Genomic DNA, 27,500 nt, shown 5'->3' with positions numbered 1-27,500 from the left:
TTTTGCTGCTCTCTGCGTCCTCGCCATTCCTCCCAACACTTGCCTGCGGGCTCAACTCAGGCAGGCGGCTTGGTCGGGCCATTCAGCTGCTGCAGCTTTGCCGGGCCTTTGCAACGCAGCACGGTTGGGTGCCTTGGCGTGCTGCACTTTGATGGGCCCGCCAGCTGGCCCGTGTGGCCGCAAGCCAGTGTGTCGGCAGGACGTTCTCCTAGCCTGAAGGCGCCGCATGAATGCAAGTTGTGGCATTGGGGCTGGTGTGGAAAGCGAAGGAAGAGAGAGCTGGCTTGCATTGCCTGCCTGACCCTTGTGCTGGCTGTGCTGAGAGAAGTGCGCAGCGTTGCAATGTGGAAAGGCAGCAGCGTGCAGGCGGCAGGCTGGTGTGAGGTGGGCGGGGCTTGCAGTTTTCCTTGGGGAGGTGGAGAAGAAAAAAGAGAGCTAGGTGGGGACGGCATGAAGGGGAGCGAGTATCAGGCATATAGGCTAGAATTAGCAGGAGAAGGAGAGAAAGAGGAGGAGAAGTAGAAGTAGAAGTAGAAAAAGAGAGAGAAAAAATTGAAAACAACCGGAAAGAAGAAGTGGCGAGGGTGCTAGGGTGGCCAGCTTGAATAGGCGAGAAGACGGTGCTGCAGATGCCTACGGCCATACTAGTCTGAAAACGCCCGATCTCGTCTGATCTCGGAAGCTAAGCAGACTCAGGCCTGGTTAGTACTTGGATGGGAGACCGCCTGGGAATACCAGGTGCAGTAGGCTTTTGCGGCCAGCAGTGACTGCTCACGCCAAGCACTCTCCACACCAGAGGCAGGCCAACCTTTTGCTGCTCTCTGCGTCCTCGCCATTCCTCCCAACACTTGCCTGCGGGCTCAACTCAGGCAGGCGGCTTGGTCGGGCCATTCAGCTGCTGCAGCTTTGCCGGGCCTTTGCAACGCAGCACGGTTGTGTGCCTTGGCGTGCTGCACTTTGATGGGCACGCCAGCTGGCCCGTGTGGCCGCAAGCCAGTGTGTCGGCAGGACGTTCTCTCTCCTAGCCTGAAGGCGCCGCATGAATGCAAGTTGTGGCATTGGGGCTGGTGTGGAAAGCGAAGGAAGAGAGAGCTGGCTTGCATTGCCTGCCTGACCCTTGTGCTGGCTGTGCTGAGAGAAGTGCGCAGCGTTGCAATGTGGAAAGGCAGCAGCGTGCAGGCGGCAGGCTGGTGTGAGGTGGGCGGGGCTTGCAGTTTTCCTTGGGGAGGTGGAGAAGAAAAAAGAGAGCTAGGTGGGGACGGCATGAAGGGGAGCGCGTATCAGGCATATAGGCTAGAATTAGCAGGTGAAGGAGAGAAAGAGGAGGAGAAGTAGAAGTAGAAGTAGAAAAAGAGAGAGAAAAAATTGAAAACAACCGGAAAGAAGAAGTTGCGAGGGTGCTAGCGTGGCCAGCTTGAATAGGTGAGAAGACGGTGCTGCAGATGCTTATGGCCATGCTAGTCTGAAAACGCCCGATCTCGTCTGATCTCGGAAGCTAAGCAGACTCAGGCCTGGTTAGTACTTGGATGGGAGACCGCCTGGGAATACCAGGTGCAGTAGGCTTTTGCGGCCAGCAGAGACTGCTCACGCCAAGCACTCTCCACACCAGAGGCAGGCCAACCTTTTGCTGCTCTCTGCGTCCTCGCCATTCCTCCCAACACTTGCCTGCGGGCTCAACTCAGGCAGGCGGCTTGGTCGGGCCATTCAGCTGCTGCAGCTTTGCCGGACCTTTGCAACGCAGCACGGTTGGTTGCCTTGGCGTGCTGCACTTTAATGGGCCCGCCAGCTGGCCCGTGTGGCCGCAAGCCAGTGTGTCGGCAGGACGTTCTCCTAGCCTGAAGGCGCCGCATGAATGCAAGTTGTGGCATTGGGGCTGGTGTGGAAAGCGAAGGAAGAGAGAGCTGGCTTGCATTGCCTGCCTGACCCTTGTGCTGGCTGTGCTGAGAGAAGTGCGCAGCGTTGCAATGTGGAAAGGCAGCAGCGTGCAGGCGGCAGGCTGGTGTGAGGTGGGCGGGGCTTGCAGTTTTCCTTGGGGAGGTGGAGAAGAAAAAAGAGAGCTAGGTGGGGACGGCATGAAGGGGAGCGAGTATCAGGCATATAGGCTAGAATTAGCAGGAGAAGGAGAGAAAGAGGAGGAGAAGTCGAAGTAGAAGTAGAAAAAGAGAGAGAAAAAATTGAAAACAACCGGAAAGAAGAAGTGGCGAGGGTGCTAGGGTGGCCAGCTTGAATAGGCGAGAAGACGGTGCTGCAGATGCCTACGGCCATACTAGTCTGAAAACGCCCGATCTCGTCTGATCTCGGAAGCTAAGCAGACTCAGGCCTGGTTAGTACTTGGATGGGAGACCGCCTGGGAATACCAGGTGCAGTAGGCTTTTGCGGCCAGCAGAGACTGCTCACGCCAAGCACTCTCCACACCAGAGGCAGGCCAACCTTTTGCTGCTCTCTGCGTCCTCGCCATTCCTCCCAACACTTGCCTGCGGGCTCAACTCAGGCAGGCGGCTTGGTCGGGCCATTCAGCTGCTGCAGCTTTGCCGGGCCTTTGCAACGCAGCACGGTTGTGTGCCTTGGCGTGCTGCACTTTGATGGGCACGCCAGCTGGCCCGTGTGGCCGCAAGCCAGTGTGTCGGCAGGACGTTCTCTCTCCTAGCCTGAAGGCGCCGCATGAATGCAAGTTGTGGCATTGGGGCTGGTGTGGAAAGCGAAGGAAGAGAGAGCTGGCTTGCATTGCCTGCCTGACCCTTGTGCTGGCTGTGCTGAGAGAAGTGCGCAGCGTTGCAATGTGGAAAGGCAGCAGCGTGCAGGCGGCAGGCTGGTGTGAGGTAGGCGGGGCTTGCAGTTTTCCTTGAGGAGGTGGAGAAGAAAAAAGAGAGCTCGGTGGGGATGGCATGAAGGGGAGCGAGTATCAGGCATATAGGCTAGAATTAGCAGGAGAAGGAGAGAAAGAGGAGGAGAAGTAGAAGTAGAAGTAGAAAAAGAGAGAGAAAAAATTGAAAACAACCGGAAAGAAGAAGTGGCGAGGGTGCTAGGGTGGCCAGCTTGAATAGGCGAGAAGACGGTGCTGCAGATGCCTACGGCCATACTAGTCTGAAAACGCCCGATCTCGTCTGATCTCGGAAGCTAAGCAGACTCAGGCCTGGTTAGTACTTGGATGGGAGACCGCCTGGGAATACCAGGTGCAGTAGGCTTTGGCGGCCAGCAGAGACTGCTCACGCCAAGCACTCTCCACACCAGAGGCAGGCCAACCTTTTGCTGCTCTCTGCGTCCTCGCCATTCCTCCCAACACTTGCCTGCGGGCTCAACTCAGGCAGGCGGCTTGGTCGGGCCATTCAGCTGCTGCAGCTTTGCCGGGCCTTTGCAACGCAGCACGGTTGTGTGCCTTGGCGTGCTGCACTTTGATGGGCACGCCAGCTGGCCCGTGTGGCCGCAAGCCAGTGTGTCGGCAGGATGTTCTCTCTCCTAGCCTGAAGGCGCCGCATGAATGCAAGTTGTGGCATTGGGGCTGGTGTGGAAAGCGAAGGAAGAGAGAGCTGGCTTGCATTGCCTGCCTGACCCTTGTGCTGGCTGTGCTGAGAGAAGTGCGCAGCGTTGCAATGTGGAAAGGCAGCAGCGTGCAGGCGGCAGGCTGGTGTGAGGTGGGCGGGGCTTGCAGTTTTCCTTGGGGAGGTGGAGAAGAAAAAAGAGAGCTAGGTGGGGACGGCATGAAGGGGAGCGAGTATCAGGCATATAGGCTAGAATTAGCAGGAGAAGGAGAGAAAGAGGAGGAGAAGTAGAAGTAGAAGTAGAAAAAGAGAGAGAAAAAATTGAAAACAACCGGAAAGAAGAAGTGGCGAGGGTGCTAGGGTGGCCAACTTGAATAGGCGAGAAGACGGTGCTGCAGATGCCTACGGCCATACTAGTCTGAAAACGCTTGATCTCGTCTGATCTCGGAAGCTAAGCAGACTCAGGCCTGGTTAGTACTTGGATGGGAGACCGCCTGGGAATACCAGGTGCAGTAGGCTTTTGCGGCCAGCAGAGACTGCTCACGCCAAGCACTCTCCACACCAGAGGCAGGCCAACCTTTTGCTGCTCTCTGCGTCCTCGCCATTCCTCCCAACACTTGCCTGCGGGCTCAACTCAGGCAGGCGGCTTGGTCGGGCCATTCAGCTGCTGCAGCTTTGCCGGGCCTTTGCAACGCAGCACGGTTGTGTGCCTTGGCGTGCTGCACTTTGATGGGCACGCCAGCTGGCCCGTGTGGCCGCAAGCCAGTGTGTCGGCAGGACGTTCTCTCTCCTAGCCTGAAGGCGCCGCATGAATGCAAGTTGTGGCATTGGGGCTGGTGTGGAAAGCGAAGGAAGAGAGAGCTGGCTTGCATTGCCTGCCTGACCCTTGTGCTGGCTGTGCTGAGAGAAGTGCGCAGCGTTGCAATGTGGAAAGGCAGCAGCGTGCAGGCGGCAGGCTGGTGTGAGGTAGGCGGGGCTTGCAGTTTTCCTTGAGGAGGTGGAGAAGAAAAAAGAGAGCTCGGTGGGGATGGCATGAAGGGGAGCGAGTATCAGGCATATAGGCTAGAATTAGCAGGAGAAGGAGAGAAAGAGGAGGAGAAGTAGAAGTAGAAGTAGAAAAAGAGAGAGAAAAAATTGAAAACAACCGGAAAGAAGAAGTGGCGAGGGTGCTAGGGTGGCCAGCTTGAATAGGCGAGAAGACGGTGCTGCAGATGCCTACGGCCATACTAGTCTGAAAACGCCCGATCTCGTCTGATCTCGGAAGCTAAGCAGACTCAGGCCTGGTTAGTACTTGGATGGGAGACCGCCTGGGAATGCCAGGTGCAGTCGGCTTTTGCGGCCAGCAGAGACTGCTCACGCCAAGCACTCTCCACACCAGAGGCAGGCCAACCTTTTGCTGCTCTCTGCGTCCTCGCCATTCCTCCCAACACTTGCCTGCGGGCTCAACTCAGGCAGGCGGCTTGGTCGGGCCATTCAGCTGCTGCAGCTTTGCCGGGCCTTTGCAACGCAGCACGGTTGTGTGCCTTGGCGTGCTGCACTTTGATGGGCACGCCAGCTGGCCCGTGTGGCCGCAAGCCAGTGTGTCGGCAGGACGTTCTCTCTCCTAGCCTGAAGGCGCCGCATGAATGCAAGTTGTGGCATTGGGGCTGGTGTGGAAAGCGAAGGAAGAGAGAGCTGGCTTGCATTGCCTGCCTGACCCTTGTGCTGGCTGTGCTGAGAGAAGTGCGCAGCGTTGCAATGTGGAAAGGCAGCAGCGTGCAGGCGGCAGGCTGGTGTGAGGTGGGCGGGGCTTGCAGTTTTCCTTGGGGAGGTGGAGAAGAAAAAAGAGAGCTAGGTGGGGACGGCATGAAGGGGAGCGAGTATCAGGCATATAGGCTAGAATTAGCAGGAGAAGGAGAGAAAGAGGAGGAGAAGTAGAAGTAGAAGTAGAAAAAGAGAGAGAAAAAATTGAAAACAACCGGAAAGAAGAAGTGGCGAGGGTGCTAGGGTGGCCAGCTTGAATAGGCGAGAAGACGGTGCTGCAGATGCCTACGGCCATACTAGTCTGAAAACGCTTGATCTCGTCTGATCTCGGAAGCTCAGCAGACTCAGGCCTGGTTAGTACTTGGATGGGAGACCGCCTGGGAATACCAGGTGCAGTAGGCTTTTGCGGCCAGCAGAGACTGCTCACGCCAAGCACTCTCCACACCAGAGGCAGGCCAACCTTTTGCTGCTCTCTGCGTCCTCGCCATTCCTCCCAACACTTGCCTGCGGGCTCAACTCAGGCAGGCGGCTTGGTCGGGCCATTCAGCTGCTGCAGCTTTGCCGGGCCTTTGCAACGCAGCACGGTTGGGTGCCTTGGCGTGCTGCACTTTGATGGGCCCGCCAGCTGGCCCGTGTGGCCGCAAGCCAGTGTGTCGGCAGGACGTTCTCCTAGCCTGAAGGCGCCGCATGAATGCAAGTTGTGGCATTGGGGCTGGTGTGGAAAGCGAAGGAAGAGAGAGCTGGCTTGCATTGCCTGCCTGACCCTTGTGCTGGCTGTGCTGAGAGAAGTGCGCAGCGTTGCAATGTGGAAAGGCAGCAGCGTGCAGGCGGCAGGCTGGTGTGAGGTAGGCGGGGCTTGCAGTTTTCCTTGAGGAGGTGGAGAAGAAAAAAGAGAGCTCGGTGGGGATGGCATGAAGGGGAGCGAGTATCAGGCATATAGGCTAGAATTAGCAGGAGAAGGAGAGAAAGAGGAGGAGAAGTAGAAGTAGAAGTAGAAAAAGAGAGAGAAAAAATTGAAAACAACCGGAAAGAAGAAGTGGCGAGGGTGCTAGGGTGGCCAGCTTGAATAGGCGAGAAGACGGTGATGCAGATGCCTACGGCCATACTAGTCTGTAAACGCCCGATCTCGTCTGATCTCGGAAGCTAAGCAGACTCAGGCCTGGTTAGTACTTGGATGGGAGACCGCCTGGGAATACCAGGTGCAGTAGGCTTTTGCGGCCAGCAGAGACTGCTCACGCCAAGCACTCTCCACACCAGAGGCAGGCCAACCTTTTGCTGCTCTCTGCGTCCTCGCCATTCCTCCCAACACTTGCCTGCGGGCTCAACTCAGGCAGGCGGCTTGGTCGGGCCATTCAGCTGCTGCAGCTTTGCCGGGCCTTTGCAACGCAGCACGGTTGTGTGCCTTGGCGTGCTGCACTTTGATGGGCACGCCAGCTGGCCCGTGTGGCCGCAAGCCAGTGTGTCGGCAGGACGTTCTCTCTCCTAGCCTGAAGGCGCCGCATGAATGCAAGTTGTGGCATTGGGGCTGGTGTGGAAAGCGAAGGAAGAGAGAGCTGGCTTGCATTGCCTGCCTGACCCTTGTGCTGGCTGTGCTGAGAGAAGTGCGCAGCGTTGCAATGTGGAAAGGCAGCAGCGTGCAGGCGGCAGGCTGGTGTGAGGTGGGCGGGGCTTGCAGTTTTCCTTGGGGAGGTGGAGAAGAAAAAAGAGAGCTAGGTGGGGACGGCATGAAGGGGAGCGCGTATCAGGCATATAGGCTAGAATTAGCAGGTGAAGGAGAGAAAGAGGAGGAGAAGTAGAAGTAGAAGTCGAAAAAGAGAGAGAAAAAATTGAAAACAACCGGAAAGAAGAAGTTGCGAGGGTGCTAGCGTGGCCAGCTTGAATAGGTGAGAAGACGGTGCTGCAGATGCTTATGGCCATGCTAGTCTGAAAACGCCCGATCTCGTCTGATCTCGGAAGCTAAACAGACTCAGGCCTGGTTAGTACTTGGATGGGAGACCGCCTGGGAATACCAGGTGCAGTAGGCTTTTGCGGCCAGCAGAGACTGCTCACGCCAAGCACTCTCCACACCAGAGGCAGGCCAACCTTTTGCTGCTCTCTGCGTCCTCGCCATTCCTCCCAACACTTGCCTGCGGGCTCAACTCAGGCAGGCGGCTTGGTCGGGCCATTCAGCTGCTGCAGCTTTGCCGGACCTTTGCAACGCAGCACGGTTGGTTGCCTTGGCGTGCTGCACTTTAATGGGCCCGCCAGCTGGCCCGTGTGGCCGCAAGCCAGTGTGTCGGCAGGACGTTCTCCTAGCCTGAAGGCGCCGCATGAATGCAAGTTGTGGCATTGGGGCTGGTGTGGAAAGCGAAGGAAGAGAGAGCTGGCTTGCATTGCCTGCCTGACCCTTGTGCTGGCTGTGCTGAGAGAAGTGCGCAGCGTTGCAATGTGGAAAGGCAGCAGCGTGCAGGCGGCAGGCTGGTGTGAGGTGGGCGGGGCTTGCAGTTTTCCTTGGGGAGGTGGAGAAGAAAAAAGAGAGCTAGGTGGGGACGGCATGAAGGGGAGCGAGTATCAGGCATATAGGCTAGAATTAGCAGGAGAAGGAGAGAAAGAGGAGGAGAAGTAGAAGTAGAAGTAGAAAAAGAGAGAGAAAAAATTGAAAACAACCGGAAAGAAGAAGTGGCGAGGGTGCTAGGGTGGCCAGCTTGAATAGGCGAGAAGACGGTGCTGCAGATGCCTACGGCCATACTAGTCTGAAAACGCCCGATCTCGTCTGATCTCGGAAGCTAAGCAGACTCAGGCCTGGTTAGTACTTGGATGGGAGACCGCCTGGGAATACCAGGTGCAGTAGGTTTTTGCGGCCAGCAGTGACTGCTCACGCCAAGCACTCTCCACACCAGAGGCAGGCCAACCTTTTGCTGCTCTCTGCGTCCTCGCCATTCCTCCCAACACTTGCCTGCGGGCTCAACTCAGGCAGGCGGCTTGGTCGGGCCATTCAGCTGCTGCAGCTTTGCCGGGTCTTTGCAACGCAGCACGGTTGTGTGCCTTGGCGTGCTGCACTTTGATGGGCACGCCAGCTGGCCCGTGTGGCCGCAAGCCAGTGTGTCGGCAGGATGTTCTCTCTCCTAGCCTGAAGGCGCCGCATGAATGCAAGTTGTGGCATTGGGGCTGGTGTGGAAAGCGAAGGAAGAGAGAGCTGGCTTGCATTGCCTGCCTGACCCTTGTGCTGGCTGTGCTGAGAGAAGTGCGCAGCGTTGCAATGTGGAAAGGCAGCAGCGTGCAGGCGGCAGGCTGGTGTGAGGTAGGCGGGGCTTGCAGTTTTCCTTGAGGAGGTGGAGAAGAAAAAAGAGAGCTCGGTGGGGATGGCATGAAGGGGAGCGAGTATCAGGCATATAGGCTAGAATTAGCAGGAGAAGGAGAGAAAGAGGAGGAGAAGTAGAAGTAGAAGTAGAAAAAGAGAGAGAAAAAATTGAAAACAACCGGAAAGAAGAAGTTGCGAGGGTGCTAGCGTGGCCAGCTTGAATAGGTGAGAAGACGGTGCTGCAGATGCTTATGGCCATGCTAGTCTGAAAATGCCTGATCTCGTCTGATCTCGGAAGCTAAGCAGACTCAGGCCTGGTTAGTACTTGGATGGGAGACCGCCTGGGAATACCAGGTGCAGTAGGCTTTTGCGGCCAGCAGAGACTGCTCACGCCAAGCACTCTCCACACCAGAGGCAGGCCAACCTTTTGCTGCTCTCTGCGTCCTCGCCATTCCTCCCAACACTTGCCTGCGGGCTCAACTCAGGCAGGCGGCTTGGTCGGGCCATTCAGCTGCTGCAGCTTTGCCGGACCTTTGCAACGCAGCACGGTTGGTTGCCTTGGCGTGCTGCACATTAATGGGCCCGCCAGCTGGCCCGTGTGGCCGCAAGCCAGTGTGTCGGCAGGACGTTCTCCTAGCCTGAAGGCGCCGCATGAATGCAAGTTGTGGCATTGGGGCTGGTGTGGAAAGCGAAGGAAGAGAGAGCTGGCTTGCATTGCCTGCCTGACCCTTGTGCTGGCTGTGCTGAGAGAAGTGCGCAGCGTTGCAATGTGGAAAGGCAGCAGCGTGCAGGCGGCAGGCTGGTGTGAGGTGGGCGGGGCTTGCAGTTTTCCTTGGGGAGGTGGAGAAGAAAAAAGAGAGCTAGGTGGGGACGGCATGAAGGGGAGCGAGTATCAGGCATATAGGCTAGAATTAGCAGGAGAAGGAGAGAAAGAGGAGGAGAAGTAGAAGTAGAAGTAGAAAAAGAGAGAGAAAAAATTGAAAACAACCGGAAAGAAGAAGTGGCGAGGGTGCTAGGGTGGCCAGCTTGAATAGGCGAGAAGACGGTGCTGCAGATGCCTACGGCCATACTAGTCTGAAAACGCCCGATCTCGTCTGATCTCGGAAGCTAAGCAGACTCAGGCCTGGTTAGTACTTGGATGGGAGACCGCCTGGGAATACCAGGTGCAGTAGGCTTTTGCGGCCAGCAGTGACTGCTCACGCCAAGCACTCTCCACACCAGAGGCAGGCCAACCTTTTGCTGCTCTCTGCGTCCTCGCCATTCCTCCCAACACTTGCCTGCGGGCTCAACTCAGGCAGGCGGCTTGGTCGGGCCATTCAGCTGCTGCAGCTTTGCCGGGCCTTTGCAACGCAGCACGGTTGTGTGCCTTGGCGTGCTGCACTTTGATGGGCACGCCAGCTGGCCCGTGTGGCCGCAAGCCAGTGTGTCGGCAGGATGTTCTCTCTCCTAGCCTGAAGGCGCCGCATGAATGCAAGTTGTGGCATTGGGGCTGGTGTGGAAAGCGAAGGAAGAGAGAGCTGGCTTGCATTGCCTGCCTGACCCTTGTGCTGGCTGTGCTGAGAGAAGTGCGCAGCGTTGCAATGTGGAAAGGCAGCAGCGTGCAGGCGGCAGGCTGGTGTGAGGTGGGCGGGGCTTGCAGTTTTCCTTGGGGAGGTGGAGAAGAAAAAAGAGAGCTAGGTGGGGACGGCATGAAGGGGAGCGAGTATCAGGCATATAGGCTAGAATTAGCAGGAGAAGGAGAGAAAGAGGAGGAGAAGTAGAAGTAGAAGTAGAAAAAGAGAGAGAAAAAATTGAAAACAACCGGAAAGAAGAAGTGGCGAGGGTGCTAGGGTGGCCAACTTGAATAGGCGAGAAGACGGTGCTGCAGATGCCTACGGCCATACTAGTCTGAAAACGCTTGATCTCGTCTGATCTCGTGAAGCTAAGCAGACTCAGGCCTGGTTAGTACTTGGATGGGAGACCGCCTGGGAATACCAGGTGCAGTAGGCTTTTGCGGCCAGCAGAGACTGCTCACGCCAAGCACTCTCCACACCAGAGGCAGGCCAACCTTTTGCTGCTCTCTGCGTCCTCGCCATTCCTCCCAACACTTGCCTGCGGGCTCAACTCAGGCAGGCGGCTTGGTCGGGCCATTCAGCTGCTGCAGCTTTGCCGGGCCTTTGCAACGCAGCACGGTTGTGTGCCTTGGCGTGCTGCACTTTGATGGGCACGCCAGCTGGCCCGTGTGGCCGCAAGCCAGTGTGTCGGCAGGACGTTCTCTCTCCTAGCCTGAAGGCGCCGCATGAATGCAAGTTGTGGCATTGGGGCTGGTGTGGAAAGCGAAGGAAGAGAGAGCTGGCTTGCATTGCCTGCCTGACCCTTGTGCTGGCTGTGCTGAGAGAAGTGCGCAGCGTTGCAATGTGGAAAGGCAGCAGCGTGCAGGCGGCAGGCTGGTGTGAGGTAGGCGGGGCTTGCAGTTTTCCTTGAGGAGGTGGAGAAGAAAAAAGAGAGCTCGGTGGGGATGGCATGAAGGGGAGCGAGTATCAGGCATATAGGCTAGAATTAGCAGGAGAAGGAGAGAAAGAGGAGGAGAAGTAGAAGTAGAAGTAGAAAAAGAGAGAGAAAAAATTGAAAACAACCGGAAAGAAGAAGTGGCGAGGGTGCTAGGGTGGCCAGCTTGAATAGGCGAGAAGACGGTGCTGCAGATGCCTACGGCCATACTAGTCTGAAAACGCCCGATCTCGTCTGATCTCGGAAGCTAAGCAGACTCAGGCCTGGTTAGTACTTGGATGGGAGACCGCCTGGGAATACCAGGTGCAGTAGGCTTTTGCGGCCAGCAGAGACTGCTCACGCCAAGCACTCTCCACACCAGAGGCAGGCCAACCTTTTGCTGCTCTCTGCGTCCTCGCCATTCCTCCCAACACTTGCCTGCGGGCTCAACTCAGGCAGGCGGCTTGGTCGGGCCATTCAGCTGCTGCAGCTTTGCCGGGCCTTTGCAACGCAGCACGGTTGTGTGCCTTGGCGTGCTGCACTTTGATGGGCACGCCAGCTGGCCCGTGTGGCCGCAAGCCAGTGTGTCGGCAGGACGTTCTCTCTCCTAGCCTGAAGGCGCCGCATGAATGCAAGTTGTGGCATTGGGGCTGGTGTGGAAAGCGAAGGAAGAGAGAGCTGGCTTGCATTGCCTGCCTGACCCTTGTGCTGGCTGTGCTGAGAGAAGTGCGCAGCGTTGCAATGTGGAAAGGCAGCAGCGTGCAGGCGGCAGGCTGGTGTGAGGTGGGCGGGGCTTGCAGTTTTCCTTGGGGAGGTGGAGAAGAAAAAAGAGAGCTAGGTGGGGACGGCATGAAGGGGAGCGAGTATCAGGCATATAGGCTAGAATTAGCAGGAGAAGGAGAGAAAGAGGAGGAGAAGTAGAAGTAGAAGTAGAAAAAGAGAGAGAAAAAATTGAAAACAACCGGAAAGAAGAAGTGGCGAGGGTGCTAGGGTGGCCAGCTTGAATAGGCGAGAAGACGGTGCTGCAGATGCCTACAGCCATACTAGTCTGAAAACGCCCGATCTCGTCTGATCTCGGAAGCTAAGCAGACTCAGGCCTGGTTAGTACTTGGATGGGAGACCGCCTGGGAATACCAGGTGCAGTAGGCTTTTGCGGCCAGCAGAGACTGCTCACGCCAAGCACTCTACACACCAGAGGCAGGCCAACCTTTTGCTGCTCTCTGCGTCCTCGCCATTCCTCCCAACACTTGCCTGCGGGCTCAACTCAGGCAGGCGGCTTGGTCGGGCCATTCAGCTGCTGCAGCTTTGCCGGGCCTTTGCAACGCAGCACGGTTGTGTGCCTTGGCGTGCTGCACTTTGATGGGCACGCCAGCTGGCCCGTGTGGCCGCAAGCCAGTGTGTCGGCAGGACGTTCTCTCTCCTAGCCTGAAGGCGCCGCATGAATGCAAGTTGTGGCATTGGGGCTGGTGTGGAAAGCGAAGGAAGAGAGAGCTGGCTTGCATTGCCTGCCTGACCCTTGTGCTGGCTGTGCTGAGAGAAGTGCGCAGCGTTGCAATGTGGAAAGGCAGCAGCGTGCAGGCGGCAGGCTGGTGTGAGGTGGGCGGGGCTTGCAGTTTTCCTTGGGGAGGTGGAGAAGAAAAAAGAGAGCTAGGTGGGGACGGCATGAAGGGGAGCGAGTATCAGGCATATAGGCTAGAATTAGCAGGAGAAGGAGAGAAAGAGGAGGAGAAGTAGAAGTAGAAGTAGAAAAAGAGAGAGAAAAAATTGAAAACAACCGGAAAGAAGAAGTGGCGAGGGTGCTAGGGTGGCCAGCTTGAATAGGCGAGAAGACGGTGCTGCAGATGCCTACGGCCATACTAGTCTGAAAACGCCCGATCTCGTCTGATCTCGGAAGCTAAGCAGACTCAGGCCTGGTTAGTACTTGGATGGGAGACCGCCTGGGAATACCAGGTGCAGTAGGCTTTTGCGGCCAGCAGAGACTGCTCACGCCAAGCACTCTCCACACCAGAGGCAGGCCAACCTTTTGCTGCTCTCTGCGTCCTCGCCATTCCTCCCAACACTTGCCTGCGGGCTCAACTCAGGCAGGCGGCTTGGTCGGGCCATTCAGCTGCTGCAGCTTTGCCGGGCCTTTGCAACGCAGCACGGTTGGGTGCCTTGGCGTGCTGCACTTTGATGGGCCCGCCAGCTGGCCCGTGTGGCCGCAAGCCAGTGTGTCGGCAGGACGTTCTCCTAGCCTGAAGGCGCCGCATGAATGCAAGTTGTGGCATTGGGGCTGGTGTGGAAAGCGAAGGAAGAGAGAGCTGGCTTGCATTGCCTGCCTGACCCTTGTGCTGGCTGTGCTGAGAGAAGTGCGCAGCGTTGCAATGTGGAAAGGCAGCAGCGTGCAGGCGGCAGGCTGGTGTGAGGTAGGCGGGGCTTGCAGTTTTCCTTGAGGAGGTGGAGAAGAAAAAAGAGAGCTCGGTGGGGATGGCATGAAGGGGAGCGAGTATCAGGCATATAGGCTAGAATTAGCAGGAGAAGGAGAGAAAGAGGAGGAGAAGTAGAAGTAGAAGTAGAAAAAGAGAGAGAAAAAATTGAAAACAACCGGAAAGAAGAAGTGGCGAGGGTGCTAGGGTGGCCAGCTTGAATAGGCGAGAAGACGGTGATGCAGATGCCTACGGCCATACTAGTCTGTAAACGCCCGATCTCGTCTGATCTCGGAAGCTAAGCAGACTCAGGCCTGGTTAGTACTTGGATGGGAGACCGCCTGGGAATACCAGGTGCAGTAGGCTTTTGCGGCCAGCAGAGACTGCTCACGCCAAGCACTCTCCACACCAGAGGCAGGCCAACCTTTTGCTGCTCTCTGCGTCCTCGCCATTCCTCCCAACACTTGCCTGCGGGCTCAACTCAGGCAGGCGGCTTGGTCGGGCCATTCAGCTGCTGCAGCTTTGCCGGGCCTTTGCAACGCAGCACGGTTGTGTGCCTTGGCGTGCTGCACTTTGATGGGCACGCCAGCTGGCCCGTGTGGCCGCAAGCCAGTGTGTCGGCAGGACGTTCTCTCTCCTAGCCTGAAGGCGCCGCATGAATGCAAGTTGTGGCATTGGGGCTGGTGTGGAAAGCGAAGGAAGAGAGAGCTGGCTTGCATTGCCTGCCTGACCCTTGTGCTGGCTGTGCTGAGAGAAGTGCGCAGCGTTGCAATGTGGAAAGGCAGCAGCGTGCAGGCGGCAGGCTGGTGTGAGGTGGGCGGGGCTTGCAGTTTTCCTTGGGGAGGTGGAGAAGAAAAAAGAGAGCTAGGTGGGGACGGCATGAAGGGGAGCGCGTATCAGGCATATAGGCTAGAATTAGCAGGTGAAGGAGAGAAAGAGGAGGAGAAGTAGAAGTAGAAGTAGAAAAAGAGAGAGAAAAAATTGAAAACAACCGGAAAGAAGAAGTTGCGAGGGTGCTAGCGTGGCCAGCTTGAATAGGTGAGAAGACGGTGCTGCAGATGCTTATGGCCATGCTAGTCTGAAAACGCCCGATCTCGTCTGATCTCGGAAGCTAAGCAGACTCAGGCCTGGTTAGTACTTGGATGGGAGACCGCCTGGGAATACCAGGTGCAGTAGGCTTTTGCGGCCAGCAGAGACTGCTCACGCCAAGCACTCTCCACACCAGAGGCAGGCCAACCTTTTGCTGCTCTCTGCGTCCTCGCCATTCCTCCCAACACTTGCCTGCGGGCTCAACTCAGGCAGGCGGCTTGGTCGGGCCATTCAGCTGCTGCAGCTTTGCCGGACCTTTGCAACGCCGCACGGTTGGTTGCCTTGGCGTGCTGCACTTTAATGGGCCCGCCAGCTGGCCCGTGTGGCCGCAAGCCAGTGTGTCGGCAGGACGTTCTCCTAGCCTGAAGGCGCCGCATGAATGCAAGTTGTGGCATTGGGGCTGGTGTGGAAAGCGAAGGAAGAGAGAGCTGGCTTGCATTGCCTGCCTGACCCTTGTGCTGGCTGTGCTGAGAGAAGTGCGCAGCGTTGCAATGTGGAAAGGCAGCAGCGTGCAGGCGGCAGGCTGGTGTGAGGTGGGCGGGGCTTGCAGTTTTCCTTGGGGAGGTGGAGAAGAAAAAAGAGAGCTAGGTGGGGACGGCATGAAGGGGAGCGAGTATCAGGCATATAGGCTAGAATTAGCAGGAGAAGGAGAGAAAGAGGAGGAGAAGTAGAAGTAGAAGTAGAAAAAGAGAGAGAAAAAATTGAAAACAACCGGAAAGAAGAAGTGGCGAGGGTGCTAGGGTGGCCAGCTTGAATAGGCGAGAAGACGGTGCTGCAGATGCCTACGGCCATACTAGTCTGAAAACGCCCGATCTCGTCTGATCTCGGAAGCTAAGCAGACTCAGGCCTGGTTAGTACTTGGATGGGAGACCGCCTGGGAATACCAGGTGCAGTAGGTTTTTGCGGCCAGCAGTGACTGCTCACGCCAAGCACTCTCCACACCAGAGGCAGGCCAACCTTTTGCTGCTCTCTGCGTCCTCGCCATTCCTCCCAACACTTGCCTGCGGGCTCAACTCAGGCAGGCGGCTTGGTCGGGCCATTCAGCTGCTGCAGCTTTGCCGGACCTTTGCAACGCAGCACGGTTGGTTGCCTTGGCGTGCTGCACATTAATGGGCCCGCCAGCTGGCCCGTGTGGCCGCAAGCCAGTGTGTCGGCAGGACGTTCTCCTAGCCTGAAGGCGCCGCATGAATGCAAGTTGTGGCATTGGGGCTGGTGTGGAAAGCGAAGGAAGAGAGAGCTGGCTTGCATTGCCTGCCTGACCCTTGTGCTGGCTGTGCTGAGAGAAGTGCGCAGCGTTGCAATGTGGAAAGGCAGCAGCGTGCAGGCGGCAGGCTGGTGTGAGGTGGGCGGGGCTTGCAGTTTTCCTTGGGGAGGTGGAGAAGAAAAAAGAGAGCTAGGTGGGGACGGCATGAAGGGGAGCGAGTATCAGGCATATAGGCTAGAATTAGCAGGAGAAGGAGAGAAAGAGGAGGAGAAGTAGAAGTAGAAGTAGAAAAAGAGAGAGAAAAAATTGAAAACAACCGGAAAGAAGAAGTGGCGAGGGTGCTAGGGTGGCCAGCTTGAATAGGCGAGAAGACGGTGCTGCAGATGCCTACGGCCATACTAGTCTGAAAACGCCCGATCTCGTCTGATCTCGGAAGCTAAGCAGACTCAGGCCTGGTTAGTACTTGGATGGGAGACCGCCTGGGAATACCAGGTGCAGTAGGCTTTTGCGGCCAGCAGTGACTGCTCACGCCAAGCACTCTCCACACCAGAGGCAGGCCAACCTTTTGCTGCTCTCTGCGTCCTCGCCATTCCTCCCAACACTTGCCTGCGGGCTCAACTCAGGCAGGCGGCTTGGTCGGGCCATTCAGCTGCTGCAGCTTTGCCGGGCCTTTGCAACGCAGCACGGTTGTGTGCCTTGGCGTGCTGCACTTTGATGGGCACGCCAGCTGGCCCGTGTGGCCGCAAGCCAGTGTGTCGGCAGGATGTTCTCTCTCCTAGCCTGAAGGCGCCGCATGAATGCAAGTTGTGGCATTGGGGCTGGTGTGGAAAGCGAAGGAAGAGAGAGCTGGCTTGCATTGCCTGCCTGACCCTTGTGCTGGCTGTGCTGAGAGAAGTGCGCAGCGTTGCAATGTGGAAAGGCAGCAGCGTGCAGGCGGCAGGCTGGTGTGAGGTAGGCGGGGCTTGCAGTTTTCCTTGAGGAGGTGGAGAAGAAAAAAGAGAGCTCGGTGGGGATGGCATGAAGGGGAGCGAGTATCAGGCATATAGGCTAGAATTAGCAGGAGAAGGAGAGAAAGAGGAGGAGAAGTAGAAGTAGAAGTAGAAAAAGAGAGAGAAAAAATTGAAAACAACCGGAAAGAAGAAGTGGCGAGGGTGCTAGGGTGGCCAGCTTGAATAGGCGAGAAGACGGTGATGCAGATGCCTACGGCCATACTAGTCTGAAAACGCCCGATCTCGTCTGATCTCGGAAGCTAAGCAGACTCAGGCCTGGTTAGTACTTGGATGGGAGACCGCCTGGGAATACCAGGTGCAGTAGGCTTTTGCGGCCAGCAGAGACTGCTCACGCCAAGCACTCTCCACACCAGAGGCAGGCCAACCTTTTGCTGCTCTCTGCGTCCTCGCCATTCCTCCCAACACTTGCCTGCGGGCTCAACTCAGGCAGGCGGCTTGGTCGGGCCATTCAGCTGCTGCAGCTTTGCCGGGCCTTTGCAACGCAGCACGGTTGTGTGCCTTGGCGTGCTGCACTTTGATGGGCACGCCAGCTGGCCCGTGTGGCCGCAAGCCAGTGTGTCGGCAGGACGTTCTCTCTCCTAGCCTGAAGGCGCCGCATGAATGCAAGTTGTGGCATTGGGGCTGGTGTGGAAAGCGAAGGAAGAGAGAGCTGGCTTGCATTGCCTGCCTGACCCTTGTGCTGGCTGTGCTGAGAGAAGTGCGCAGCGTTGCAATGTGGAAAGGCAGCAGCGTGCAGGCGGCAGGCTGGTGTGAGGTGGGCGGGGCTTGCAGTTTTCCTTGGGGAGGTGGAGAAGAAAAAAGAGAGCTAGGTGGGGACGGCATGAAGGGGAGCGCGTATCAGGCATATAGGCTAGAATTAGCAGGTGAAGGAGAGAAAGAGGAGGAGAAGTAGAAGTAGAAGTAGAAAAAGAGAGAGAAAAAATTGAAAACAACCGGAAAGAAGAAGTTGCGAGGGTGCTAGCGTGGCCAGCTTGAATAGGTGAGAAGACGGTGCTGCAGATGCTTATGGCCATGCTAGTCTGAAAATGCCCGATCTCGTCTGATCTCGCAAGCTAAGCAGACTCAGGTCTGGTTAGTACTTGGATGGGAGACCGCCTGGGAATACCAGGTGCAGTAGGCTTTTGCGGCCAGCAGAGACTGCTCACGCCAAGCACTCTCCACACCAGAGGCAGGCCAACCTTTTGCTGCTCTCTGCGTCCTCGCCATTCCTCCCAACACTTGCCTGCGGGCTCAACTCAGGCAGGCGGCTTGGTCGGGCCATTCAGCTGCTGCAGCTTTGCCGGACCTTTGCAACGCAGCACGGTTGGTTGCCTTGGCGTGCTGCACTTTAATGGGCCCGCCAGCTGGCCCGTGTGGCCGCAAGCCAGTGTGTCGGCAGGACGTTCTCCTAGCCTGAAGGCGCCGCATGAATGCAAGTTGTGGCATTGGGGCTGGTGTGGAAAGCGAAGGAAGAGAGAGCTGGCTTGCATTGCCTGCCTGACCCTTGTGCTGGCTGTGCTGAGAGAAGTGCGCAGCGTTGCAATGTGGAAAGGCAGCAGCGTGCAGGCGGCAGGCTGGTGTGAGGTGGGCGGGGCTTGCAGTTTTCCTTGGGGAGGTGGAGGAGAAAAAAGAGAGCTAGGTGGGGACGGCATGAAGGGGAGCGAGTATCAGGCATATAGGCTAGAATTAGCAGGAGAAGGAGAGAAAGAGGAGGAGAAGTAGAAGTAGAAGTAGAAAAAGAGAGAGAAAAAATTGAAAACAACCGGAAAGAAGAAGTGGCGAGGGTGCTAGGGTGGCCAGCTTGAATAGGCGAGAAGACGGTGCTGCAGATGCCGACGGCCATACTAGTCTGAAAACGCCCGATCTCGTCTGATCTCGGAAGCTAAGCAGACTCAGGCCTGGTTAGTACTTGGATGGGAGACCGCCTGGGAATACCAGGTGCAGTAGGCTTTTGCGGCCAGCAGAGACTGCTCACGCCAAGCACTCTCCACACCAGAGGCAGGCCAACCTTTTGCTGCTCTCTGCGTCCTCGCCATTCCTCCCAACACTTGCCTGCGGGCTCAACTCAGGCAGGCGGCTTGGTCGGGCCATTCAGCTGCTGCAGCTTTGCCGGGCCTTTGCAACGCAGCACGGTTGTGTGCCTTGGCGTGCTGCACTTTGATGGGCACGCCAGCTGGCCCGTGTGGCCGCAAGCCAGTGTGTCGGCAGGACGTTCTCTCTCCTAGCCTGAAGGCGCCGCATGAATGCAAGTTGTGGCATTGGGGCTGGTGTGGAAAGCGAAGGAAGAGAGAGCTGGCTTGCATTGCCTGCCTGACCCTTGTGCTGGCTGTGCTGAGAGAAGTGCGCAGCGTTGCAATGTGGAAAGGCAGCAGCGTGCAGGCGGCAGGCTGGTGTGAGGTGGGCGGGGCTTGCAGTTTTCCTTGGGGAGGTGGAGAAGAAAAAAGAGAGCTAGGTGGGGACGGCATGAAGGGGAGCGAGTATCAGGCATATAGGCTAGAATTAGCAGGAGAAGGAGAGAAAGAGGAGGAGAAGTAGAAGTAGAAGTAGAAAAAGAGAGAGAAAAAATTGAAAACAACCGGAAAGAAGAAGTGGCGAGGGTGCTAGGGTGGCCAGCTTGAATAGGCGAGAAGACGGTGATGCAGATGCCTACGGCCATACTAGTCTGTAAACGCCCGATCTCGTCTGATCTCGGAAGCTAAGCAGACTCAGGCCTGGTTAGTACTTGGATGGGAGACCGCCTGGGAATACCAGGTGCAGTAGGCTTTTGCGGCCAGCAGAGACTGCTCACGCCAAGCACTCTCCACACCAGAGGCAGGCCAACCTTTTGCTGCTCTCTGCGTCCTCGCCATTCCTCCCAACACTTGCCTGCGGGCTCAACTCAGGCAGGCGGCTTGGTCGGGCCATTCAGCTGCTGCAGCTTTGCCGGGCCTTTGCAACGCAGCACGGTTGTGTGCCTTGGCGTGCTGCACTTTGATGGGCACGCCAGCTGGCCCGTGTGGCCGCAAGCCAGTGTGTCGGCAGGACGTTCTCTCTCCTAGCCTGAAGGCGCCGCATGAATGCAAGTTGTGGCATTGGGGCTGGTGTGGAAAGCGAAGGAAGAGAGAGCTGGCTTGCATTGCCTGCCTGACCCTTGTGCTGGCTGTGCTGAGAGAAGTGCGCAGCGTTGCAATGTGGAAAGGCAGCAGCGTGCAGGCGGCAGGCTGGTGTGAGGTAGGCGGGGCTTGCAGTTTTCCTTGAGGAGGTGGAGAAGAAAAAAGAGAGCTCGGTGGGGATGGCATGAAGGGGAGCGAGTATCAGGCATATAGGCTAGAATTAGCAGGAGAAGGAGAGAAAGAGGAGGAGAAGTAGAAGTAGAAGTAGAAAAAGAGAGAGAAAAAATTGAAAACAACCGGAAAGAAGAAGTGGCGAGGGTGCTAGGGTGGCCAGCTTGAATAGGCGAGAAGACGGCGATGCAGATGCCTACGGCCATACTAGTCTGAAAACGCCCGATCTCGTCTGATCTCGGAAGCTAAGCAGACTCAGGCCTGGTTAGTACTTGGATGGGAGACCGCCTGGGAATACCAGGTGCAGTAGGCTTTTGCGGCCAGCAGAGACTGCTCACGCCAAGCACTCTCCACACCAGAGGCAGGCCAACCTTTTGCTGCTCTCTGCGTCCTCGCCATTCCTCCCAACACTTGCCTGCGGGCTCAACTCAGGCAGGCGGCTTGGTCGGACCATTCAGCTGCTGCAGCTTTGCCGGGCCTTTGCAACGCAGCACGGTTGTGTGCCTTGGCGTGCTGCACTTTGATGGGCACGCCAGCTGGCCCGTGTGGCCGCAAGCCAGTGTGTCGGCAGGACGTTCTCTCTCCTAGCCTGAAGGCGCCGCATGAATGCAAGTTGTGGCATTGGGGCTGGTGTGGAAAGCGAAGGAAGAGAGAGCTGGCTTGCATTGCCTGCCTGACCCTTGTGCTGGCTGTGCTGAGAGAAGTGCGCAGCGTTGCAATGTGGAAAGGCAGCAGCGTGCAGGCGGCAGGCTGGTGTGAGGTGGGCGGGGCTTGCAGTTTTTTTTGGGGAGGTGGAGAAGAAAAAAGAGAGCTAGGTGGGGACGGCATGAAGGGGAGCGCGTATCAGGCATATAGGCTAGAATTAGCAGGTGAAGGAGAGAAAGAGGAGGAGAAGTAGAAGTAGAAGTAGAAAAAGAGAGAGAAAAAATTGAAAACAACCGGAAAGAAGAAGTTGCGAGGGTGCTAGCGTGGCCAACTTGAATAGGTGAGAAGACGGTGCTGCAGATGCTTATGGCCATGCTAGTCTGAAAATGCCCGATCTCGTCTGATCTCGGAAGCTAAGCAGACTCAGGCCTGGTTAGTACTTGGATGGGAGACCGCCTGGGAATACCAGGTGCAGTAGGCTTTTGCGGCCAGCAGAGACTGCTCACGCCAAGCACTCTCCACACCAGAGGCAGGCCAACCTTTTGCTGCTCTCTGCGTCCTCGCCATTCCTCCCAACACTTGCCTGCGGGCTCAACTCAGGCAGGCGGCTTGGTCGGGCCATTCAGCTGCTGCAGCTTTGCCGGACCTTTGCAACGCAGCACGGTTGGTTGCCTTGGCGTGCTGCACTTTAATGGGCCCGCCAGCTGGCCCGTGTGGCCGCAAGCCAGTGTGTCGGCAGGACGTTCTCCTAGCCTGAAGGCGCCGCATGAATGCAAGTTGTGGCATTGGGGCTGGTGTGGAAAGCGAAGGAAGAGAGAGCTGGCTTGCATTGCCTGCCTGACCCTTGTGCTGGCTGTGCTGAGAGAAGTGCGCAGCGTTGCAATGTGGAAAGGCAGCAGCGTGCAGGCGGCAGGCTGGTGTGAGGTGGGCGGGGCTTGCAGTTTTCCTTGGGGAGGTGGAGGAGAAAAAAGAGAGCTAGGTGGGGACGGCATGAAGGGGAGCGAGTATCAGGCATATAGGCTAGAATTAGCAGGAGAAGGAGAGAAAGAGGAGGAGAAGTCGAAGTAGAAGTAGAAAAAGAGAGAGAAAAAATTGAAAACAACCGGAAAGAAGAAGTGGCGAGGGTGCTAGGGTGGCCAGCTTGAATAGGCGAGAAGACGGTGCTGCAGATGCCTACGGCCATACTAGTCTGAAAACGCCTGATCTCGTCTGATCTCGGAAGCTAAGCAGACTCAGGCCTGGTTAGTACTTGGATGGGAGACCGCCTGGGAATACCAGGTGCAGTAGGCTTTTGCGGCCAGCAGAGACTGCTCACGCCAAGCACTCTCCACACCAGAGGCAGGCCAACCTTTTGCTGCTCTCTGCGTCCTCGCCATTCCTCCCAACACTTGCCTGCGGGCTCAACTCAGGCAGGCGGCTTGGTCGGGCCATTCAGCTGCTGCAGCTTTGCCGGGCCTTTGCAACGCAGCACGGTTGTGTGCCTTGGCGTGCTGCACTTTGATGGGCACGCCAGCTGGCCCGTGTGGCCGCAAGCCAGTGTGTCGGCAGGACGTTCTCTCTCCTAGCCTGAAGGCGCCGCATGAATGCAAGTTGTGGCATTGGGGCTGGTGTGGAAAGCGAAGGAAGAGAGAGCTGGCTTGCATTGCCTGCCTGACCCTTGTGCTGGCTGTGCTGAGAGAAGTGCGCAGCGTTGCAATGTGGAAAGGCAGCAGCGTGCAGGCGGCAGGCTGGTGTGAGGTGGGCGGGGCTTGCAGTTTTCCTTGGGGAGGTGGAGAAGAAAAAAGAGAGCTAGGTGGGGACGGCATGAAGGGGAGCGAGTATCAGGCATATAGGCTAGAATTAGCAGGAGAAGGAGAGAAAGAGGAGGAGAAGTAGAAGTAGAAGTAGAAAAAGAGAGAGAAAAAATTGAAAACAACCGGAAAGAAGAAGTGGCGAGGGTGCTAGGGTGGCCAGCTTGAATAGGCGAGAAGACGGTGATGCAGATGCCTACGGCCATACTAGTCTGTAAACGCCCGATCTCGTCTGATCTCGGAAGCTAAGCAGACTCAGGCCTGGTTAGTACTTGGATGGGAGACCGCCTGGGAATACCAGGTGCAGTAGGCTTTTGCGGCCAGCAGAGACTGCTCACGCCAAGCACTCTCCACACCAGAGGCAGGCCAACCTTTTGCTGCTCTCTGCGTCCTCGCCATTCCTCCCAACACTTGCCTGCGGGCTCAACTCAGGCAGGCGGCTTGGTCGGGCCATTCAGCTGCTGCAGCTTTGCCGGGCCTTTGCAACGCAGCACGGTTGTGTGCCTTGGCGTGCTGCACTTTGATGGGCACGCCAGCTGGCCCGTGTGGCCGCAAGCCAGTGTGTCGGCAGGACGTTCTCTCTCCTAGCCTGAAGGCGCCGCATGAATGCAAGTTGTGGCATTGGGGCTGGTGTGGAAAGCGAAGGAAGAGAGAGCTGGCTTGCATTGCCTGCCTGACCCTTGTGCTGGCTGTGCTGAGAGAAGTGCACAGCATTGCAATGTGGAAAGGCAGCAGCGTGCAGGCGGCAGGCTGGTGTGAGGTGGGCGGGGCTTGCAGTTTTCCTTGGGGAGGTGGAGAAGAAAAAAGAGAGCTAGGTGGGGACGGCATGAAGGGGAGCGCGTATCGGGCATATAGGCTAGAATTAGCAGGTGAAGGAGAGAAAGAGGAGGAGAAGTAGAAGTAGAAGTAGAAAAAGAGAGAGAAAAAATTGAAAACAACCGGAAAGAAGAAGTTGCGAGGGTGCTAGCGTGGCCAGCTTGAATAGGCGAGAAGACGGTGCTGCAGATGCTTATGGCCATGCTAGTCTGAAAATGCCCGATCTCGTCTGATCTCGGAAGCTAAGCAGACTCAGGCCTGGTTAGTACTTGGATGGGAGACCGCCTGGGAATACCAGGTGCAGTAGGCTTTTGCGGCCAGCAGAGACTGCTCACGCCAAGCACTCTCCACACCAGAGGCAGGCCAACCTTTTGCTGCTCTCTGCGTCCTCGCCATTCCTCCCAACACTTGCCTGCGGGCTCAACTCAGGCAGGCGGCTTGGTCGGGCCATTCAGCTGCTGCAGCTTTGCCGGACCTTTGCAACGCAGCACGGTTGGTTGCCTTGGCGTGCTGCACTTTAATGGGCCCGCCAGCTGGCCCGTGTGGCCGCAAGCCAGTGTGTCGGCAGGACGTTCTCCTAGCCTGAAGGCGCCGCATGAATGCAAGTTGTGGCATTGGGGCTGGTGTGGAAAGCGAAGGAAGAGAGAGCTGGCTTGCATTGCCTGCCTGACCCTTGTGCTGGCTGTGCTGAGAGAAGTGCGCAGCGTTGCAATGTGGAAAGGCAGCAGCGTGCAGGCGGCAGGCTGGTGTGAGGTGGGCGGGGCTTGCAGTTTTCCTTGGGGAGGTGGAGAAGAAAAAAGAGAGCTAGGTGGGGACGGCATGAAGGGGAGCGAGTATCAGGCATATAGGCTAGAATTAGCAGGAGAAGGAGAGAAAGAGGAGGAGAAGTAGAAGTAGAAGTAGAAAAAGAGAGAGAAAAAATTGAAAACAACCGGAAAGAAGAAGTGGCGAGGGTGCTAGGGTGGCCAGCTTGAATAGGCGAGAAGACGGTGCTGCAGATGCCTACGGCCATACTAGTCTGAAAACGCCCGATCTCGTCTGATCTCGGAAGCTAAGCAGACTCAGGCCTCGTTAGTACTTGGATGGGAGACCGCCTGGGAATACCAGGTGCAGTAGGCTTTTGCGGCCAGCAGTGACTGCTCACGCCAAGCACTCTCCACACCAGAGGCAGGCCAACCTTTTGCTGCTCTCTGCGTCCTCGCCATTCCTCCCAACACTTGCCTGCGGGCTCAACTCAGGCAGGCGGCTTGGTCGGGCCATTCAGCTGCTGCAGCTTTGCCGGGCCTTTGCAACGCAGCACGGTTGTGTGCCTTGGCATGCTGCACTTTGATGGGCACGCCAGCTGGCCCGTGTGGCCGCAAGCCAGTGTGTCGGCAGGACGTTCTCTCTCCTAGCCTGAAGGCGCCGCATGAATGCAAGTTGTGGCATTGGGGCTGGTGTGGAAAGCGAAGGAAGAGAGAGCTGGCTTGCATTGCCTGCCTGACCCTTGTGCTGGCTGTGCTGAGAGAAGTGCGCAGCGTTGCAATGTGGAAAGGCAGCAGCGTGCAGGCGGCAGGCTGGTGTGAGGTGGGCGGGGCTTGCAGTTTTCCTTGGGGAGGTGGAGGAGAAAAAAGAGAGCTAGGTGGGGACGGCATGAAGGGGAGCGAGTATCAGGCATATAGGCTAGAATTAGCAGGAGAAGGAGAGAAAGAGGAGGAGAAGTAGAAGTAGAAGTAGAAAAAGAGAGAGAAAAAATTGAAAACAACCGGAAAGAAGAAGTGGCGAGGGTGCTAGGGTGGCCAGCTTGAATAGGCGAGAAGACGGTGCTGCAGATGCCTACGGCCATACTAGTCTGAAAACGCCCGATCTCGTCTGATCTCGGAAGCTAAGCAGACTCAGGCCTGGTTAGTACTTGGATGGGAGACCGCCTGGGAATACCAGGTGCAGTAGGCTTTTGCGGCCAGCAGAGACTGCTCACGCCAAGCACTCTCCACACCAGAGGCAGGCCAACCTTTTGCTGCTCTCTGCGTCCTCGCCATTCCTCCCAACACTTGCCTGCGGGCTCAACTCAGGCAGGCGGCTTGGTCGGGCCATTCAGCTGCTGCAGCTTTGCCGGGCCTTTGCAACGCAGCACGGTTGTGTGCCTTGGCGTGCTGCACTTTGATGGGCACGCCAGCTGGCCCGTGTGGCCGCAAGCCAGTGTGTCGGCAGGACGTTCTCTCTCCTAGCCTGAAGGCGCCGCATGAATGCAAGTTGTGGCATTGGGGCTGGTGTGGAAAGCGAAGGAAGAGAGAGCTGGCTTGCATTGCCTGCCTGACCCTTGTGCTGGCTGTGCTGAGAGAAGTGCGCAGCGTTGCAATGTGGAAAGGCAGCAGCGTGCAGGCGGCAGGCTGGTGTGAGGTGGGCGGGGCTTGCAGTTTTCCTTGGGGAGGTGGAGAAGAAAAAAGAGAGCTCGGTGGGGATGGCATGAAGGGGAGCGAGTATCAGGCATATAGGCTAGAATTAGCAGGAGAAGGAGAGAAAGAGGAGGAGAAGTAGAAGTAGAAGTAGAAAAAGAGAGAGAAAAAATTGAAAACAACCGGAAAGAAGAAGTTGCGAGGGTGCTAGCGTGGCCAGCTTGAATAGGTGAGAAGACGGTGCTGCAGATGCTTATGGCCATGCTAGTCTGAAAACGCTCGATCTCGTCTGATCTCGGAAGCTAAGCAGACTCAGGCCTGGTTAGTACTTGGATGGGAGACCGCCTGGGAATACCAGGTGCAGTAGGCTTTTGCGGCCAGCAGAGACTGCTCACGCCAAGCACTCTCCACACCAGAGGCAGGCCAACCTTTTGCTGCTCTCTGCGTCCTCGCCATTCCTCCCAACACTTGCCTGCGGGCTCAACTCAGGCAGGCGGCTTGGTCGGGCCATTCAGCTGCTGCAGCTTTGCCGGACCTTTGCAACGCAGCACGGTTGGTTGCCTTGGCGTGCTGCACTTTAATGGGCCCGCCAGCTGGCCCGTGTGGCCGCAAGCCAGTGTGTCGGCAGGACGTTCTCCTAGCCTGAAGGCGCCGCATGAATGCAAGTTGTGGCATTGGGGCTGGTGTGGAAAGCGAAGGAAGAGAGAGCTGGCTTGCATTGCCTGCCTGACCCTTGTGCTGGCTGTGCTGAGAGAAGTGCGCAGCGTTGCAATGTGGAAAGGCAGCAGCGTGCAGGCGGCAGGCTGGTGTGAGGTGGGCGGGGCTTGCAGTTTTCCTTGGGGAGGTGGAGAAGAAAAAAGAGAGCTAGGTGGGGACGGCATGAAGGGGAGCGAGTATCAGGCATATAGGCTAGAATTAGCAGGAGAAGGAGAGAAAGAGGAGGAGAAGTAGAAGTAGAAGTAGAAAAAGAGAGAGAAAAAATTGAAAACAACCGGAAAGAAGAAGTGGCGAGGGTGCTAGGGTGGCCAGCTTGAATAGGCGAGAAGACGGTGCTGCAGATGCCTACGGCCATACTAGTCTGAAAACGCCCGATCTCGTCTGATCTCGGAAGCTAAGCAGACTCAGGCCTGGTTAGTACTTGGATGGGAGACCGCCTGGGAATACCAGGTGCAGTAGGTTTTTGCGGCCAGCAGTGACTGCTCACGCCAAGCACTCTCCACACCAGAGGCAGGCCAACCTTTTGCTGCTCTCTGCGTCCTCGCCATTCCTCCCAACACTTGCCTGCGGGCTCAACTCAGGCAGGCGGCTTGGTCGGGCCATTCAGCTGCTGCAGCTTTGCCGGGTCTTTGCAACGCAGCACGGTTGTGTGCCTTGGCGTGCTGCACTTTGATGGGCACGCCAGCTGGCCCGTGTGGCCGCAAGCCAGTGTGTCGGCAGGATGTTCTCTCTCCTAGCCTGAAGGCGCCGCATGAATGCAAGTTGTGGCATTGGGGCTGGTGTGGAAAGCGAAGGAAGAGAGAGCTGGCTTGCATTGCCTGCCTGACCCTTGTGCTGGCTGTGCTGAGAGAAGTGCGCAGCGTTGCAATGTGGAAAGGCAGCAGCGTGCAGGCGGCAGGCTGGTGTGAGGTAGGCGGGGCTTGCAGTTTTCCTTGAGGAGGTGGAGAAGAAAAAAGAGAGCTCGGTGGGGATGGCATGAAGGGGAGCGAGTATCAGGCATATAGGCTAGAATTAGCAGGAGAAGGAGAGAAAGAGGAGGAGAAGTAGAAGTAGAAGTAGAAAAAGAGAGAGAAAAAATTGAAAACAACCGGAAAGAAGAAGTTGCGAGGATGCTAGCGTGGCCAGCTTGAATAGGTGAGAAGACGGTGCTGCAGATGCTTATGGCCATGCTAGTCTGAAAATGCCCGATCTCGTCTGATCTCGGAAGCTAAGCAGACTCAGGCCTGGTTAGTACTTGGA

At 56.9% G+C, this 27,500-nt stretch overlaps 33 non-coding genes and 1 pseudogene across 33 annotated transcripts in view; all 34 read left to right on the top strand.

The window, feature by feature from the left end:
* The first annotated feature begins 631 nt into the window (after positions 1 to 631).
* On the top strand, positions 632 to 750 carry LOC140411953 (5S ribosomal RNA). Its single transcript, XR_011941164.1, has one exon. It is a non-coding gene; the product is annotated as a 5S ribosomal RNA (ribosomal RNA).
* Positions 751 to 1,444: 694 nt separating this feature from the next.
* Positions 1,445 to 1,563, top strand: LOC140414687 (5S ribosomal RNA). The gene has a single exon (XR_011943821.1). It is a non-coding gene; the product is annotated as a 5S ribosomal RNA (ribosomal RNA).
* Positions 1,564 to 2,253: 690 nt separating this feature from the next.
* LOC140411952 (5S ribosomal RNA) lies at positions 2,254 to 2,372 on the top strand. The gene has a single exon (XR_011941163.1). It is a non-coding gene; the product is annotated as a 5S ribosomal RNA (ribosomal RNA).
* Positions 2,373 to 3,066: 694 nt separating this feature from the next.
* Positions 3,067 to 3,185, top strand: LOC140411950 (5S ribosomal RNA). Its single transcript, XR_011941161.1, has one exon. It is a non-coding gene; the product is annotated as a 5S ribosomal RNA (ribosomal RNA).
* A 694-nt stretch (positions 3,186 to 3,879) lies between these two features.
* Positions 3,880 to 3,998, top strand: LOC140414364 (5S ribosomal RNA). The gene has a single exon (XR_011943500.1). It is a non-coding gene; the product is annotated as a 5S ribosomal RNA (ribosomal RNA).
* Positions 3,999 to 4,692: 694 nt separating this feature from the next.
* On the top strand, positions 4,693 to 4,811 carry LOC140414423 (5S ribosomal RNA). Its single transcript, XR_011943557.1, has one exon. It is a non-coding gene; the product is annotated as a 5S ribosomal RNA (ribosomal RNA).
* A 694-nt stretch (positions 4,812 to 5,505) lies between these two features.
* On the top strand, positions 5,506 to 5,624 carry LOC140415312 (5S ribosomal RNA). Its single transcript, XR_011944424.1, has one exon. It is a non-coding gene; the product is annotated as a 5S ribosomal RNA (ribosomal RNA).
* Positions 5,625 to 6,314: 690 nt separating this feature from the next.
* LOC140413277 (5S ribosomal RNA) lies at positions 6,315 to 6,433 on the top strand. The gene has a single exon (XR_011942452.1). It is a non-coding gene; the product is annotated as a 5S ribosomal RNA (ribosomal RNA).
* Positions 6,434 to 7,127: 694 nt separating this feature from the next.
* LOC140415005 (5S ribosomal RNA) lies at positions 7,128 to 7,246 on the top strand. The gene has a single exon (XR_011944128.1). It is a non-coding gene; the product is annotated as a 5S ribosomal RNA (ribosomal RNA).
* Positions 7,247 to 7,936: 690 nt separating this feature from the next.
* On the top strand, positions 7,937 to 8,055 carry LOC140413384 (5S ribosomal RNA). The gene has a single exon (XR_011942554.1). It is a non-coding gene; the product is annotated as a 5S ribosomal RNA (ribosomal RNA).
* Positions 8,056 to 8,749: 694 nt separating this feature from the next.
* Positions 8,750 to 8,868, top strand: LOC140415346 (5S ribosomal RNA). The gene has a single exon (XR_011944457.1). It is a non-coding gene; the product is annotated as a 5S ribosomal RNA (ribosomal RNA).
* A 690-nt stretch (positions 8,869 to 9,558) lies between these two features.
* LOC140411949 (5S ribosomal RNA) lies at positions 9,559 to 9,677 on the top strand. The gene has a single exon (XR_011941160.1). It is a non-coding gene; the product is annotated as a 5S ribosomal RNA (ribosomal RNA).
* Positions 9,678 to 10,371: 694 nt separating this feature from the next.
* Positions 10,372 to 10,491, top strand: LOC140415386 (5S ribosomal RNA). The gene has a single exon (XR_011944496.1). It is a non-coding gene; the product is annotated as a 5S ribosomal RNA (ribosomal RNA).
* A 694-nt stretch (positions 10,492 to 11,185) lies between these two features.
* On the top strand, positions 11,186 to 11,304 carry LOC140411948 (5S ribosomal RNA). The gene has a single exon (XR_011941159.1). It is a non-coding gene; the product is annotated as a 5S ribosomal RNA (ribosomal RNA).
* A 694-nt stretch (positions 11,305 to 11,998) lies between these two features.
* Positions 11,999 to 12,117, top strand: LOC140413212 (5S ribosomal RNA). Its single transcript, XR_011942389.1, has one exon. It is a non-coding gene; the product is annotated as a 5S ribosomal RNA (ribosomal RNA).
* Positions 12,118 to 12,811: 694 nt separating this feature from the next.
* Positions 12,812 to 12,930, top strand: LOC140411947 (5S ribosomal RNA). Its single transcript, XR_011941158.1, has one exon. It is a non-coding gene; the product is annotated as a 5S ribosomal RNA (ribosomal RNA).
* Positions 12,931 to 13,620: 690 nt separating this feature from the next.
* LOC140413276 (5S ribosomal RNA) lies at positions 13,621 to 13,739 on the top strand. Its single transcript, XR_011942451.1, has one exon. It is a non-coding gene; the product is annotated as a 5S ribosomal RNA (ribosomal RNA).
* Positions 13,740 to 14,433: 694 nt separating this feature from the next.
* LOC140414686 (5S ribosomal RNA) lies at positions 14,434 to 14,552 on the top strand. Its single transcript, XR_011943820.1, has one exon. It is a non-coding gene; the product is annotated as a 5S ribosomal RNA (ribosomal RNA).
* A 690-nt stretch (positions 14,553 to 15,242) lies between these two features.
* LOC140413383 (5S ribosomal RNA) lies at positions 15,243 to 15,361 on the top strand. The gene has a single exon (XR_011942553.1). It is a non-coding gene; the product is annotated as a 5S ribosomal RNA (ribosomal RNA).
* Positions 15,362 to 16,051: 690 nt separating this feature from the next.
* LOC140411946 (5S ribosomal RNA) lies at positions 16,052 to 16,170 on the top strand. The gene has a single exon (XR_011941157.1). It is a non-coding gene; the product is annotated as a 5S ribosomal RNA (ribosomal RNA).
* A 694-nt stretch (positions 16,171 to 16,864) lies between these two features.
* Positions 16,865 to 16,983, top strand: LOC140411945 (5S ribosomal RNA). The gene has a single exon (XR_011941156.1). It is a non-coding gene; the product is annotated as a 5S ribosomal RNA (ribosomal RNA).
* Positions 16,984 to 17,677: 694 nt separating this feature from the next.
* On the top strand, positions 17,678 to 17,796 carry LOC140415520 (5S ribosomal RNA; annotated as a pseudogene).
* A 690-nt stretch (positions 17,797 to 18,486) lies between these two features.
* LOC140413856 (5S ribosomal RNA) lies at positions 18,487 to 18,605 on the top strand. Its single transcript, XR_011943007.1, has one exon. It is a non-coding gene; the product is annotated as a 5S ribosomal RNA (ribosomal RNA).
* A 694-nt stretch (positions 18,606 to 19,299) lies between these two features.
* On the top strand, positions 19,300 to 19,418 carry LOC140413275 (5S ribosomal RNA). The gene has a single exon (XR_011942450.1). It is a non-coding gene; the product is annotated as a 5S ribosomal RNA (ribosomal RNA).
* A 694-nt stretch (positions 19,419 to 20,112) lies between these two features.
* On the top strand, positions 20,113 to 20,231 carry LOC140411943 (5S ribosomal RNA). Its single transcript, XR_011941155.1, has one exon. It is a non-coding gene; the product is annotated as a 5S ribosomal RNA (ribosomal RNA).
* A 694-nt stretch (positions 20,232 to 20,925) lies between these two features.
* On the top strand, positions 20,926 to 21,044 carry LOC140415045 (5S ribosomal RNA). The gene has a single exon (XR_011944166.1). It is a non-coding gene; the product is annotated as a 5S ribosomal RNA (ribosomal RNA).
* A 690-nt stretch (positions 21,045 to 21,734) lies between these two features.
* LOC140413524 (5S ribosomal RNA) lies at positions 21,735 to 21,853 on the top strand. Its single transcript, XR_011942690.1, has one exon. It is a non-coding gene; the product is annotated as a 5S ribosomal RNA (ribosomal RNA).
* A 694-nt stretch (positions 21,854 to 22,547) lies between these two features.
* Positions 22,548 to 22,666, top strand: LOC140413273 (5S ribosomal RNA). Its single transcript, XR_011942448.1, has one exon. It is a non-coding gene; the product is annotated as a 5S ribosomal RNA (ribosomal RNA).
* A 694-nt stretch (positions 22,667 to 23,360) lies between these two features.
* Positions 23,361 to 23,479, top strand: LOC140415044 (5S ribosomal RNA). The gene has a single exon (XR_011944165.1). It is a non-coding gene; the product is annotated as a 5S ribosomal RNA (ribosomal RNA).
* Positions 23,480 to 24,169: 690 nt separating this feature from the next.
* Positions 24,170 to 24,288, top strand: LOC140414903 (5S ribosomal RNA). The gene has a single exon (XR_011944029.1). It is a non-coding gene; the product is annotated as a 5S ribosomal RNA (ribosomal RNA).
* Positions 24,289 to 24,982: 694 nt separating this feature from the next.
* Positions 24,983 to 25,101, top strand: LOC140411942 (5S ribosomal RNA). The gene has a single exon (XR_011941154.1). It is a non-coding gene; the product is annotated as a 5S ribosomal RNA (ribosomal RNA).
* A 694-nt stretch (positions 25,102 to 25,795) lies between these two features.
* On the top strand, positions 25,796 to 25,914 carry LOC140415049 (5S ribosomal RNA). Its single transcript, XR_011944170.1, has one exon. It is a non-coding gene; the product is annotated as a 5S ribosomal RNA (ribosomal RNA).
* Positions 25,915 to 26,604: 690 nt separating this feature from the next.
* On the top strand, positions 26,605 to 26,723 carry LOC140413382 (5S ribosomal RNA). Its single transcript, XR_011942552.1, has one exon. It is a non-coding gene; the product is annotated as a 5S ribosomal RNA (ribosomal RNA).
* Positions 26,724 to 27,417: 694 nt separating this feature from the next.
* LOC140415043 (5S ribosomal RNA) overlaps positions 27,418 to 27,500 on the top strand; it is a 119-nt gene continuing 36 nt past the window's right edge. Inside the window, exon 1 of the ribosomal RNA XR_011944164.1 lies at positions 27,418 to 27,500. This exon is cut by the window's right edge and continues 36 nt beyond it. This is a non-coding gene — a ribosomal RNA (5S ribosomal RNA).

The sequence above is a fragment of the Scyliorhinus torazame genome, chromosome 4, assembly GCF_047496885.1.
Source record: "Scyliorhinus torazame isolate Kashiwa2021f chromosome 4, sScyTor2.1, whole genome shotgun sequence".
NCBI lineage: Eukaryota > Metazoa > Chordata > Chondrichthyes > Carcharhiniformes > Scyliorhinidae > Scyliorhinus > Scyliorhinus torazame.
Note: the sequence above shows the minus strand (reverse complement) of the source record. Positions and strands in the feature narration are given on the sequence as shown.